Source organism: Balaenoptera ricei, chromosome 3 (assembly GCF_028023285.1).
Source record: "Balaenoptera ricei isolate mBalRic1 chromosome 3, mBalRic1.hap2, whole genome shotgun sequence".
Taxonomy (NCBI): domain Eukaryota; kingdom Metazoa; phylum Chordata; class Mammalia; order Artiodactyla; family Balaenopteridae; genus Balaenoptera; species Balaenoptera ricei.
Window position 1 is genome coordinate 154,135,500 of NC_082641.1, and position 14,853 is coordinate 154,150,352.

Sequence of the window (14,853 nt, forward strand, 5' to 3'; positions counted from 1 at the left end):
TTCGTAAAATTGTGTTATGATCCATTGTTTCTGTGCCATGTCTTCCTAATGTGAAATCCCGGAGGGCAGAAGCTATGTCTTAGTTCTAGATCCCCAGTACATAGCACAGTACCAGGAATAGAATCACCACTTACAAGCTGTGTGATCTTGGTCAAATGAGTCTTGCTTTTTTGGCTTCAGATATTTTTGATGTTGGGGAGAATAATACCTGCCAGATAAGACTGTTATGAATATCAAATGAGACTTTGGATGTGAAAGTGCTTTCTATGGTATGGAGAAGGGAGTTGCTGTGCTGAAAGGGGGCTGTGATTCAGGCCTGTCATCTCACAGCCACATATCTATGGCCCTCCACTTCCTCTTCTTCCCCATCCTATGGAATATCAGTGTGACCGCCTTTCCTTAAATATTCTGTTAATTTACACCTAATAGAAGTTTGCACAATGACCTGCACGATAGCTCAAACCTTTCTGAGGGGAAAGGGACTATAGATGCATTGGGGTGAGGTAAGTGCCTCTCAGAAAGCTAACCACTGAGAATACTGCATGGAGTAAGACATCCACGATCTTTGCCCTATTAGAGTTTCAATCCCAGTTGAGGGAAAGTCAATGATCAGCAAGAAAACATACAAATTTTAAAGAGTAATAATTACTAAGAAAAATGAAATAGACAATGTTAAAGAGTAATTCAGAAAGCAAGCATTAGATGGCCAGAAAAGGCCTCTTTAGGAGGTGACGTTTGAGCTGAAACCCAAAGGACAAGGAAGATTCAGCCATGTTGAAGATCAAGGCTATGAGGGTCCCAAACAGAGAAAACAGGAAAAAAAAAATTTTTTTTTTTCTAAGCAGCTTGGGGGACTTCCCTGGTGGCTCAGTGGTTAAGAATCCGCCTGCCAGGGTTTCCCTGGTGGAGCAGTGGTTAAGAATCTGCCTGCCAATGCAGGGGACACGGGTTCAAGTCCTGGTCCGGGAAGGTCCCACGTGCCGCGGAGCAACTAAGCCCGTGCACCACAACTACTGAGCCTGTGCTCTAGAGCCTGCGAGCCACAACTACTGAAGCCTGCGAGCCACAACTACTGAAGCCCCAGCGCCTAGAGCCTGTGCTCCGCAACAAGAGAAGCCAATGCAATGAGAGGCCCATGCACCACAACGCAGAGTAGCACCCACTCACCACAACTAGAGAAAGCCCGTGCGCAGCAACAAAGACCCAACTCAGCCAAAAATAAATAAGTAAATTTAAAAAAAAAAAGCAGCTTGGTACAAAATGGAAGTCACTGTAGGTGGAATTACTGAGTCAAGGGAGAGTTGATGGAAGGCTGCCATGTGGAGCTTCGCACGCTGTGATTTTTTAAAAATAAATAAATAAATAAATATCTTCCTTTCCTTGCTCATTTGAATATACATTCCTATGTTGAATATATATTGAATATATATGCATATATATTCAAATGAGCAATCACATGAAGGAAAGGAAGTTACTGTGACTTCTGTTTCTCACGTGTACATTCACTCAGCATACATAATTAAACAATTCAACAGTTCTATTGTGCTAGGAGATGGAGATACAAAGATAAAACATGGAACCAGTTTTTATGAGCCTGGTAACAGAGGATATAGACACGTAAGTAATTACAAAACAATGTGACAAGTAGTCTAGTAAAGGAATTTAGAGGCTGAGGGAGCTCAGGAAAGAGAGTGATTGTGCCTTAGGGATTAGGGAAATTTCCATTGAAAATGAAGACACTTTTGCTTGCAAATAAAGCATAAGTAGTAAGGGGGAAGAATGTTCCAGCCCAAAGAGCAGCAGGTGCTAAGGCACTGGGGTGAGCCTGTTCAGAAGCAGTGGTCATCTGTCCTGATGGGGACACAGTTGGAGAGGAGGCCCTGGGTCTTCCTGGTAAAGGATCTTTAAACGGCACACCAAAGAGCTTGCATTTTATTATAGATACACGGTATATATGGAAGGTTTAGAAAGCTCTCTCTAGGGAATGATAGATGATGGACTGGAGTTAGGTACTAGAGGCAGTTGGACCACTGAGTGGAGTTTGCAACAGAGCAGGTACAAGATCTGCATTTGGTCACTGGTCCCAGAAATGGAGAGGGAGGGAGAGATATTTCCAAGGCAGGATGCCCTTTGTCCCTTAAGTAACAGGACCCCGTTAGTCTCCAAACTTCAGGGCAGAAACGACTGTATGGGGAACTCCCCCATGCCTCCCTCTCGGTTTCAGACACCTCTGCTGGCGCCCTCTCTCGTCCCCGTCGCCAGCCCCCGCCTCCTTTCTCAGGAAGCTTGGGTCTCCCTGGGAGCGGGTCTGCCCTTGGGGAAGGCCTCTCGGCTCTGTGCCCTGCAGCCCGACTGACATTCGGAGCGGATCGAAGAGGGGCTCGGCGGCCCCTGCGTGCACTTGTGCTAGCCCGGGCACGAGGGAGCGCCTCTGCGGAGGAGCCCAGGAAGTGGGGGAGGGAGAGACGCGCCAGAATCTCGGTCCCGGGCGCCCTGGTCGGCCGCGGAGGAGCTGCAGCCTCCAACAGGTTCGTAGAACGCGCGCTCGCTCTCTGTCGCTGAGCCGCCACCTCCTCCGCTGGAGCAGGTTCGCCGGAGGGACCCTAGCCATAGGCCCCGCGCTGCGGAGCTCCCTGAGGGCGGCTTCCTCCGCCCTCCTTCCTTCTCCCAGTAGCTCTCAGCTGCCGCCGGCTCTTCCGGGGCGAGGAGGAGGGAACCCCAGGCTCCATGTCGCTTCAGCACCACCTCAGGGACAGCTCCCGCTCCCGGCGTGGTACCCTCCCCGGGTCAGCACTTGCACAGGCGGACAGCGGCCGCCCGGGCGGCTCCTCTCCTCTTTCGGTTCTGGTTCAGTACCGCGGCGGCGGAGGACAGTCCCTGGCCCCCTCCGGCTCCGCTCTCCGCGTCAGCACCGCGGCGGCGGACAGGTCTTTCCGGGCTCCAGCTTCCCAGCGAGCCGCGAACAAAGACAAGGGGCCGCAGCCTCCCGCGCTCCCTGGGAGTGGGTGGTTGACTCGATGGGGGGATTTCGACTTCCCCCAGAGCAGTGTCAGGGGCGAGCTGGGGAGGAGGGGCCTAGTCACATTCGCGCGTCTCTGGCTTAGGTCTGCAGTTCACCGAGGCCTGGCCGTGCAATGGCGGGTCCCAGCTGGAAGTCGGAAAGAGGGTGGGAGGGGAGACAGGCGCGGAAGGGTCCCGGGCTGCAGTTGGGCAGGCTAGGCCTAGGCTAGGAGGAAGGAGTGCGCCGCCCCCTTTTTCCTCCAAGCCCCCACCCCTAGCTCAGGACCACGGACTTCCTTCGGAGAACCTAACGCAGATGCCTGAGGCTGGCAGCTGCAATCACTGACTCTGGCTGTCCCCGGAACATCCCTAGAAAGTGTGAGCCTGAGTTTCCGTGGGGGGAGGGGGCCGAGAAACCGCGGGGAAGCCTCACGAAGCCTCACGGCAGCTACATACTCCCCCTCCCTCCTGCCTAGGGTTCCGCCCCCACCTCCAGAGTGAAGCCCGCAAGGAAGGAAGGGAGAAGGAGGGGACCTGGGCAACAGGTTGTGAACACGGCTTGGCTCTGGGAGGCTGCAAGTAGCAAGAAAAGAGGTTGAGAAGCTGGGAGGTTCCCGAATAGGGAGGCCAGTTCAGAGGCAGGAGACCAAACGTGGAAAGAGGAAACGTTTTCTCTGCTAGCTGAAGCTGGGAGGGCCCTTGAATCACGTGATCCTCTCGCTCACTGATAGTCTCACCGGGAGATGGGAAGACTGAGCTTAGGGGGCAGAGGTAATTTGCCCAAGGTCACTCAGCAATTTAGTAGCAGAATTGAGCCTAAAGTTCAGGCTCCCAAAATCCTGGACCTGTTATGTTAAGACTCGTAGATGAGTCTTAAAAATCCCAGATGCGCAGAGAAGTAGTTTCAGTTCTGAGTCCAAATCTCAGCTCTGTCACTTACTGGCATGTGACCTTGGGAGAGTGACCTTCTGAGAAGACAGGTTAATAGTATCCCCTTATAGTGAGGATTTAACTAAATACCTATATAATGCAATTAGGGTAGTGCCTGGCAAATAGTAAGTGCTCAAAAATAATAGCTACCGTTCCTATTATTCTCTCTGTAAACATGTTCTGAGGACTCTTATGTGCACTGGCTATGAACTGGGGAGATAGAGAGGTGTCCTGAAAAGGACACAGACCAGCACAGGAAGCAGAAAAGAAAACAACTGCAATATGATGTGATATGTGCTATAATCAAGGTGAGTATACAAGGCTGTGAGATCACAGAGGCAGGAGTGATGAACTGTGAGGGAAGGAGGAATACTACCTTGGACAGATGGAACAGTGCGTAAAGGCCTAGAAGTGTGAAATCACAGGCACCAGGGTGGTATCACTGTGCCAGAGGGTCCTCAGGATGGGGACTGTGAAATGAGAGTGGAGAGAAAGCTGGAGTCAGTCTCCAAAGGGCCTTTTGTGATGAAATATTTCAAACACATTTTTTAAAATAGAAAGAATAATATAATAAACCCCCACGTACCCATCACTCAGCTTCAACAGTTGGCCAGTTTTGTTTCATCTATACCCACACCCACTCTCATCACACATACACGTACACACACACACACAGACTTATTTTGAAGCAAACCCAAGCCATCGTATCATTTCATGCAAAAGGATTTTTAACATCAATAACAACCTCTGCCATTCGAATGTCATTCCACCTTGGAAGTCACTAACTCAAATCATGACTTTCTCTCTTCAGTATGTTCTGAACATTCCTGTCCTTAGCAGAAGGTTTTGAGAGAGGCCACACTATGGTGATATGCCACATGCATTAGAGAAACTATTTCAGAAAAAGCAATGGGTACGTCAATCCTCAACAGATTTTAGCAAGCCAGAATGATCTCCACTACCTACACTGTGGTTACAGGCCAGTGACTAGTGGCAAGGCTGATCAAAAGACAAATTGAGCCCCATAAAGAAAAAGAAAAGTGGGCTTCCCTGGTGGCGCAGTGGTTGAGAATCTGCCTGGCAATGCAGGGGACACAGGTTCGAGCCCTGGTCTGGGAAGATCCCACATGCCGCGGAGCAACTAGGCCCGTGAGCCACACCTACTGAGCCTGCGCGTCTGGAGCCTGTGCTCCGCAACAAGAGAGGCCGCGATAGTGAGAGGCCCGCGCACCGCGATGAAGAGTAGCCCCCACTTGCCGCAACTAGAGAGAAAAGCCCTCGCACAGAAACGAAGACCCAACACAGCCATAAATAAATAAATTAATTAATTAAAAAAAAAAAAAAAAGAAAAAGAAAAAGAAAAGTAATCTGAATCATAAGCTCATGAATATAGAAAGTGTGAAGTCATGGAAATCGTTGATTTGGAAATCATCCAACCCAACAGCTACATTTTACAGATGACGAAGATAAGGGTCAGAGATGGGGAGGAATGTATCCAAATTTCCATAGGACCGAGACAGAGCCAAGACTTTGAACTTATAATCAACTGTTCTATTCAGGTCACCATTTTGCCGGGAAGATTAAATGTTAGACTTTCTCAGCCCCTACACTTGGGATGCCATTTCCTTCCCCATCTCAAAGAAGCTGGAAGGAAGAGGCAAAAGTGGGGCAGGAAGGGTCCTTCCTGGTTCTCAAGAGGATGACGATGTGTGGCAGTTGGTCTCTGAGGTACCCTGACAAATTTCCCTCCTATATCCTTTTGGAGAAAGTTGAGGATGGTGGTACCTCTATTCTGGCTGCTGCACATTAGCAGTGGCTCTGCAGTCAGGCACCCAGACCTTGTTTCTGTGCATTTTTGTCCATCCTGCTTGCTTTAACCAGAAGCATGTGAAGCCTTTCTTTTCCCATTTGCCCTGAATTTGGCTGCACGTCCTTCTAGGCTACAGACGGCCACTCCTTTGAGGTGTTAAATGAGGCCCAGGCCCTGGCAGGACTCAGAGCTCTTGTGCCTTCCTGGAGCATCACGTATCTCCTGTTACTAATGAAATGTGACGGCCGTGACGGGTGTGTGTGCTCCCATTGGGCTCTGGGCACTTCTCAAGTCAGCATTCTTGCTTTTCAGGGATATCCCTGCCTGCAGAATGGTGAGGACAATATCTCACAAGTTTCCTTGAGTCTTAGGGGGACAAATTAAAACGTGTGTAAGAAGTTCTAAGCATCCCTGATAAAGAGAAGTCAGTAGAGAATAGTCAATAAATTTGCCTTATTTCTGAGAGTATGATTGCAGGTAAGACATAGGAAGGTGATAAAGGTAGTGAATTTCAGCTTGTGAAATTATCTCGTCTTTTAACCTGAGATGAGACCAATTTTGATAAATTATATTATATTATCTGGGCCTAGTCGAATTGTAGGATCCCAAAGGGACCTTGGAGAGCATCTAATCTTCCTTCAACACGTACTTATTGAGTGGCTATGATGTCAGGTACTGTTCCAGGTGTTGAACAAGACACCCCAGACCCCTGCTCTCATGGGGTTTACAGACTTGCAGTGGACACAGTCATTAACAACAATTAAAAGGTAAATATGAAAACATTTAAGTAAACAAACAAACAATAGGGGAAGTCTGTCTGCAATGGTGACATGGAACTGAGGTCCAAATTACAAAAAGTCAGTCATGTGTGGATGTGGGGTGAAACACTCCAGGCAGAGGAAATAGCTTTGGCAGAGGCGCTATTGAGAGCCTGGACTGTCTGGGGACAGAGAGGAGGCCAGTGTGACTGGAGCAGAGTGAGTGAGAAGGAGAGTGGCAGCAGACGAGGGCAGGGAGAAGGCAGGGACCAGACCATGCAAAGCCTTCTAAATGCAATGGATTGTCACTGGATGGGTTAAGCAGGGGACTGATATAAAATGGTTTGTTTTTAAAACTGCCACTGGTTGCTGCATGGAGAGTGGATGATATGGGGATACTGGGCTGGGCAAGAGGGGGTAGGAAGTGTGAGATGCAGCCTCCCCCACTGAGGTGTTCAGCATCCAGCAGAGAAGACAATACACAAACCAGAACAGTATTCCACGGGAAGGGCTGCTGTGGGGAGAGATGTGCAAGGCATTGTGGGAACCAAGAGACGAGAAGAATTCATTCAGCCTGGGAGGCATCAGGGAAGGCTTCCTGGAAGTGGGCAATGGCTGTTGAATTGTATCTAGAAAAGGAGAGTAGTAGAACTGGTGTCCAACACAGACAGAGAAGTAACATAGCAGCAGTGGAGTGCATGGGGTGGGAACCGGGCTGCCTGTGTCCAAATCCCAGCCATACCACCTAGCAGCTGCGTGCACTTAAGCAAGTTATCTACCTCTCTGTGTCTCAACGTCCTCATCTTTAAAATGGAGATGTTGAGAATCACAACACATTTCAAGGTGTTTCTGTGAGGATTAAACAACTTAAAACCTGTGAAGCATTTAGACAGCGCCTGGCACTTAGAAAGCGACAAATGAGTGTTGGTTAAATAAAAATGGAGCAGAATGGGGGTGGGAGAGCAGGAAGCATGTGCTGAGGAAGGTAGACTAGAGTCCAGAGCTCAGGGGCCTTGAAGATCAGGCCAGAGATACCCATCTTGCTTTTTTTGCAACGAGGGGCCATCAAAGGCTCTTAAGCATGGGGATTAGGGGTAGTGAATAAGGTAAAACCCAAAGGCCCAGAGAGAATAAAGACCTACCCAGAGTCACACAGCCAGTTACCGGACACTGTCATCTGTCTCCCCTACAGATGCATTATTGTAGGAGGGCAAGGGCAGTATATATTTTGTTCCCCCATTGCAGCCTCGGGGTTAGAGGACTGCCTAGGATATTCTCAGTAAATATTTATGGATGCATTGCTGAATCAATGACCAAATAAGTCAGGGAAAGTCAGAACCCTTGAATCCTCAAGAAGGTCAGTACATTTTGGACAGCGGAGAAACTGCTCTCAGGAAAATAGATCAGATTCCTGGAGATGTTGACTGGGGCCCTTCCAAACCCCAGCTTCTCCTGTGACAGAGACACTGCCGCCCACACTCCCCCAGGTGCCCCCTCAAGCAGCAGCAAGCATTGCTGCATAGGGTTCAGAAGTTAATCTTGGTAAAGTGCCTGGAAGATGAAAACTGTTCCCCTGACATTCAGCGTGGTAATTGCCAATGAGGAGAAAATGTATGTCTCTATTGGCAAGAGGCAGGACTTCGTGTTCCACAAAAACCAGCCATTAGAATTCCTGTCTCTGACTTGTCAGATAGCTGTGACAGCCGGGTGGGCAAGTAGGGTCTTGCAGTTCAAGCAGCAGATGACAAGAGACTCAGAGGCACTCAGATCCAGCTCTCACGTTGCTGACCGCCTACTCCGAGCCGGGCATGGGACCAGGCGCTTCTCCAAATTGGAGAGAATCCTAGCCCCAGCACTTCCAAGCTGGGTGGTCTTGGGCAAGTCCCTGCACTTCTCTGAGCTTCAAGTTCATCAGATATAAAATGGGGATAATACAGCCCGCCCGCCTGGGTCATTTTCTTTTGATTCTGACAATGTGGGGTTAGGGTTGTTACCTCATTTCTCAAATGTGGAAACTGAAGCTCAGGGTGTGGCTCATTGATTCCTCAATACTCACTGAGCACCTATGATGGGCCAATAACTATTGCAGGAGCTGGAGAGACAATGAAGAAAAAGATAGACAAGATACAGTCCGATCTCTTGCAGAGCTCACATTCTAGTGGGGAGACAGGAAACCAGCGAGTAAACAAATATAATTCCACCAAGTTATATAAGTGCTTGGAAGGAAATAAAAGAGGGAGTGTGCTAAGGAGGGTGGGGGCTGCTTACATAAGGCAGGCAGAGGAGACTTGAAGGAAGGGGCATTGAAGCTGACATCTGGATGGGGATACATAGCTGGCCATGAAACAAATGTCCAGGCAGAAAGTGCAAAGGTCCTGGGGTAGGAATAAGCCTGACAAGGTCACAGAACAGAAACCTAGTAACTGAGGGGGAGGGTGGTAGAGAAGAGGACAGAGAGGTTGACCAGGACCAGAGCAGGCAGGGCCTTGAAGACTCATTGAAGCAGAGGGGTGACAGAATCTATATTCTGAGTCACTTCCCTCCATCACCCCACCTGTAAGGGACCTGATGTGGCAAAGCCCGCATCAGAGTGGTCTCCTGGACCCCTTCAGGCCCACAGTCCCTGCTGCCATCTCCAGAGAAGGTCAACCAAAGGGCAAGCAAAGTGATGGATTCCCCTGCTGGGAAATAAATCCATCAGCTGGCTGGCTGTCGGGGGGGGGGGCACCACAGTGCCTCGCAGGCAGCGTCCTAATGCCATGAGGCAGGAGAGGGAGGGAGAAGATACAGGGCCAGCCTGGGCTGGAGTGAGGCAGGTGGGAGAGGCACCGGCCTCAGGTGCAAAATGTAAGGGAATGCTAAGAAACTCAGTCATCAAGACAAATAACATCTTGTGCAATATTTTTAATAAAACTAATGCAAAAAATCCGTGATGAATAAAATACAAAATATTTTCAAATAAAGACAAGATTCCGAAAGAGTCAGGTTGAGGGGTGAGTCATTCGTGTGCAGGATCTAATACCGATCCTGAGATGTTCACTCCCCTGCAGGGACACTTCCTCGGCCAGGGCCCTGTTCCCACTGGGAGCCGGCACCCAGAGCTGGTCTGTTCATGATGAACTGAAAGAAACAGTTCTTAGCAGGGGGCCTCAGAGATCATTGCTAGCCTCAGTTGTGGAGCCAGAAGCCCAAGCAAGGACCACACAGCTAGGAGGCAATGCTAGGCCTGCAACCCCAGGGCACTACATAATGTCAAGCAGTTCAAATCCACGCCTTGTATGTGGTGGGACCCTGAGAAAGGCACATTGCCTCTCAAGCCTCCGGTTCCCCATCTGTGACCCTGGGGCCAATAAGACCTGATCCCCAGGATTCAATAAGATAATATTTAAAGTCCTCTAGGATCTAGCTACTCAGAGTGTGGTCCACAGACCAGAAAAGTCAGCATCTCCTGGGAGCTTGTTAGAAATGGAGAATGGCAGCTTCTTCCCAGACCCACTGAATCAGAATCTGCATTTTAACAAGACACCCAGGGGATTGGCATGCCCCTGAAAGCCTGAGAAGGTGGTCAATTCTTGGCACATGGAAGGTGCTCAGTAAATGATACGGCTGCTCCTCTACCCACCAAACCCTGAGTAGATCCTGACTTCAGGCAAGAGGAAAATCCCAAGATGGAGAGAAGAGATCCTGATGTGGTCACCTCGTTAAATTTTAAACGGTCTAGTTTTGAAGCCAGGGAGTCTGGCTGAGCTCCTTCCATACATAACCATGTTGGCCCTCCATTTATCTGGAAAATGGGAATAATAACAGCAAGGATCTTAATGATTGTTGTGAAGATACAATTATCGTCGTGCTGAAGATCAGCACAATGCTTGGCACACAGTAGGTGCTCACTAAATGCTTGCTCTTGTTGCTGGTGGTGGGAGGGGGAGGAAAGTGGGGTTCAGTATGTTATTACTGCGCACAGCTCATGTGATGAAATAGGTAACAATTGTATAGCTCTTTGCCCTTTACAAGGTACTTTCATTCATACCATTTCACCTGACTCTCAACCCTTTGGGTGAGATAGCATGAGATTTATTTACTTTACAGGGGAAAATAATCTAGGCTCAGAAATGTGCGGTGACTTGTCCAAGTAAACCAGGATTTAAATCCCTGGAGTCTAACACTAAAATCCATGCCAGCAACAGAGCATCCAACCAATAACCATGGAAAAGGTTAAAAACTAGAATAACTGGAATAAGACAATATTAGACTCTAGAGATGGTGTTGTCCAATCTCCTTATTTTACCAAGGGGAAAACTAAGGCCCGGGGAAGGGAAGAGCCTTGACCAAGGTCACTCCAACAGAGCACCAGCCCTGGGGTCAGAACCCAGCTCACAAGGTTCCCAGTCCAGGGTCCTGTCCAGTATCCAGACCCACGTCCCTCATCTGATAGGCCTGCCTCCACCTGATCAACCCAAGGGTGCCGGCGGCCAGGGGTGCAGGGCTAGTTCCCTGGGCAGGTCTAGTGGACAGGCGGTGTCCCAGCTCCTCCAATCAGAGGACAAGAGTGCAGAGGCTGGAGTTGCCAAGGTGAAGCCTGCAAGGTTGCTAGGACAGAGTTTGGGAGCAGTCAGGTGGCGGAGGAGGGCTCAGCTGGGGCTGGTGCTGGGCCAGAGACCGAGACCTGACATTGCTCTTCTTGGAGCTGGGGGAGGACCTCTAACTCTACAGGGTGGGTCAGCCAACGGCAGGGTTGACTCTCACAGACAACCCCTCATCCCTACCCTCGACACACCACCCAAGCCAGGAGGCCAGGTCGTTTCTCCCTTTATCCTGCACCTCATCAAACACAAGCCCTGCTGCTTACTCCTCCCATGCCCCTTAACCCCGTCAACTCTGGCTCCAGAAGGAGCTCTCTAGAGGGCAATGCCAAGCCCTGCAGTGCCCTCCATCACCCTTGGGGTGAAGCCCACACCCTGCTAAATTTAGACCCTGAAACTGGTCCCAACAAACACCCAGCCTCATCTTTCTCCCCAAGGCTCTGGCCAAACCTAATCCTCCAAGTGCCTGGGTAGACCGTGCTCACTCCATGCCTTTGCAGATGCTGTTCCCTCTGCCTGGGAGACCGTCCTGCTCCACTGTCCTCTAAGCCTCAGCTCCAGACTCACCCTCTCAGAGAAGCCCACCCTGCTGCTTCAGGTGGGTGTCACATCATATTTTAACTATCCACTTTCCTGTTTGCGTCCCCCTGAGGCTAAGAGGTTTTTACCTCTCACTCCTAGAGTTAACCCATGTTCCAAATGTGCAAAATCAAGACTTCTCTGAGACACCGCGCCCTCCTCTGTGTGATGGGGATTATGACCCTGGCCTTGCCAGGCTAATGGAGTGTTAGAGATTTTGGATGTGAAGAGCTTAACACAACACAAGTACACTGAAACTGCTGTCACTGTGCTGTTGTTTACGTCAATACCGCTAACACCAGCACAGAGGGCTCACTCGTAAACATATGCCACATGGGTCCCTCACCTGCTCAGTGACAATAATCACCATGGCTTGAAAGGGCTCTAGAAAGAGCAAAGCCCCATTCAAGTGTAAGTCGTAATAATTCTGATAGTTAACACCCTTGATTCCCACAAGCCCCTAGACCTGTGTCATTCCGACACGCTCATTCACTGCACAAAATTTATTAAGTACCTACTGTGTGCCAGGCAACATGTTAGCTCTTTGGGACTCAGCAGTAGGTAGACACGAAATACTTAATTGCAACATCTACCTTTCTTTCCTTGCCTTTTCTTTTTTTTTAATTGAAGTATAGTTGATTTACAATGTTGTGTTAATTTCTGCTGTACAGCAAAGTGACTCAGTTATACACATAGAGACATTCCTTTTTATATTCTTTTCCATTATGGTTTATCCCAGGAGATTGGATAGAGTTCCCTGTGCTCTACAGTAGGACCTTGTTGTTTATCCATTCTAAATGAAATAGTTTGCATCTACTAACCCCAAACTGCCAGTAAAGGTCAGCCTCCTGACTCAGCATGCGGGCCCTTGCCTGAGCCCAGGGAGGCTGCCATTTGCTCAGAGATGTTCCTGGTAGCCAGAAGTCTCCACCTGCGTACCCTCTTCCTCCCCACCTCCCCCCCCCCCCCCCCGTTGCCAGTCTGGAAACAGTAACTCTGCCCTGTTTCCAATCCAGTTGCTAGCTTTAAATTCAAACACTGTCAGCTCCCTCAGAGCAGGGAGCACGCCTGCCCTTTTCACTGCTGTGTCACCAGCATTTAGAACATGGCCTGGCACAGTCGCTCAGCCTCTTATGTACTCATTCATTCACTCACTCAACAGATATTTATCAAGTCCTGCTAAGTGCCAGACTCCGGGGAACCAGCGGTGCAGCCCTGCCTCACTGAGCTCCTATCTTAGTAGAGGGATTGGGGGGCGGAGGAGATTGCGTTACGAGGTGAAGCGGAGCAGTTGAGACTGAGGAGTTAGGTGCTGTGTCACCCAGGGTGGTCCCAGAAGACCACCAGGAATGTAAAGGGCCTTGAGTCAGCTGATCTGTTGGAATCCCTGACCTGGGGCGAAGCCCCAGCCCCCACCTCCGTTGATGAGATCAGGATCTCCACCTCGTGAGTCACCGTGAGCAAGACCGTGGTCATGGAAGGAAGAGAAAACATTCGCGGCGGAGGTGACAGGTGGTGCTCAGGTCCCTGCAGTTGCTGAGGCCTTGGCGTCCAGCCAGGAGGGGAGCTGACTGCAGCAGGGCAGGAAGAGTGGGGCTGTGGGTGCTCGTCTGGCTCCACACTCGCCCCCGTGGGAAACTGAGCGGATCATTTCCCCTCTCGGCACCTGTGTTCTCATCTATGAAATGCGCGTGAGACATTGACCTCATTCTTCCTAACTGTGTGAAAGCAAATGTAGCAAATTTGTCGAGCACTGCTCGGTCGACCAATATTTACTGGGTGCCCATTGCCTTTTCGGGAATGCTTGGTGCCTCCCAGGAGAAAGCAGAGGACGGTAACTAGGATTTGAGAGGCTACCATATAATAGAAATCTTCACAGACATTATCTTATTTAACACCACCACCAATAATAATAACACGCACTTAGATGGCACTTCATTATGAGGCTGGTGCTATTAGTAGCCCCATTTTATACAGGAGGAAATTGAGGCTCAGAGAAATGTAATGGATTTCCCCAAAACAAGAATTCAAACCCAGATATGACTGACAGTAAATTCCATCCATTGACACCAGTCAGAGATCACAGTTAAGCCAGAAAACAGTGTGGTCAGTGGTACCATAGAAGCATTGCCTGAACCAGTGACCAAGACTGGCAACTGCTGTCAGGAGTAGGTGAGGTGGGCCCAGGGGTTGGGTCTCATGCCAAGCAGGGCCCCATCCTGCCCAGCCCTTTGCTGGAATCCAGAGGATCAGTGTGGCCTCAACAGAGTCGAGGGCATGCCCTCAGGGGGTCTGGGGTTCAGGAAGCCACTCCCCCCGCAGCTCTCTCCCCTCAGCCCTTAACACCCTCTCTCCTCCCCCAGGAAGTTGTGCGTCTCTGGCATGCTACCTGCTCTGCTTCCCCATCAGAGCTCGGCCAGGAAGCAAAGGTAAGGGTACCACCCAGGGTCACACCCATGGGCGGTGTTCAGAGTGCCCCTCACTCCTGGTGCAGGGGGCCATGATATCACTTCCCCTTTGCAGTCGCCAAGAGCACTCCTAAGTGGGAATGAGAGGGATCAGTCTGGCAACTTGTTAGAACGGAGTCAGCTTGTGTTACAACAGAGAAACCCTTCCCTGTGCATGCTACCTTATTCAGTCATGCTCCCCAAAAGACCTGAGGGATGGATCCCCAGTTTACTGATGAGGAAACTGAAGCACAGAGAGGGGAAACAACTTTCCCGAAGACGTACAGCTGGAAGGTGGCTAAGCCTGAATTCCAACCCACTTTTTCTTGTCTCTATCCCCAAGTGGTCTACACACCTTGTAGGTGGTTGGTATTTGTTCGATGAACGAATGAGTGAATTAATGAATTGCCCAAGATCAATGGCAGGGCAGAGCAGGGCTGGAAGCTCGCTCTCCTCTCGCTCTCAGTTCCTATGCTTTTCTGCTGAGCTGTGGCTTTCTGCGTTGATGAGCTCAACATTCTCTTCTGCACCCCTACCCCAGGATCTCAAGCATCTCATGTGTGATGTTCATTACCCCCCCCACCCCGCTGCAGACAAAAAGATGAAAGGTGGACCAGTCAGCCTTGGTTACTCTTCTAGGTGGCCCCCAAGCTTGGATCACACCCAGCATCCCTTCATCCAGCCACATCGCCTCTTCCCCACCACCCACTACCAGTAATCCAACGTGCATAGTTGTAAACTTGTTT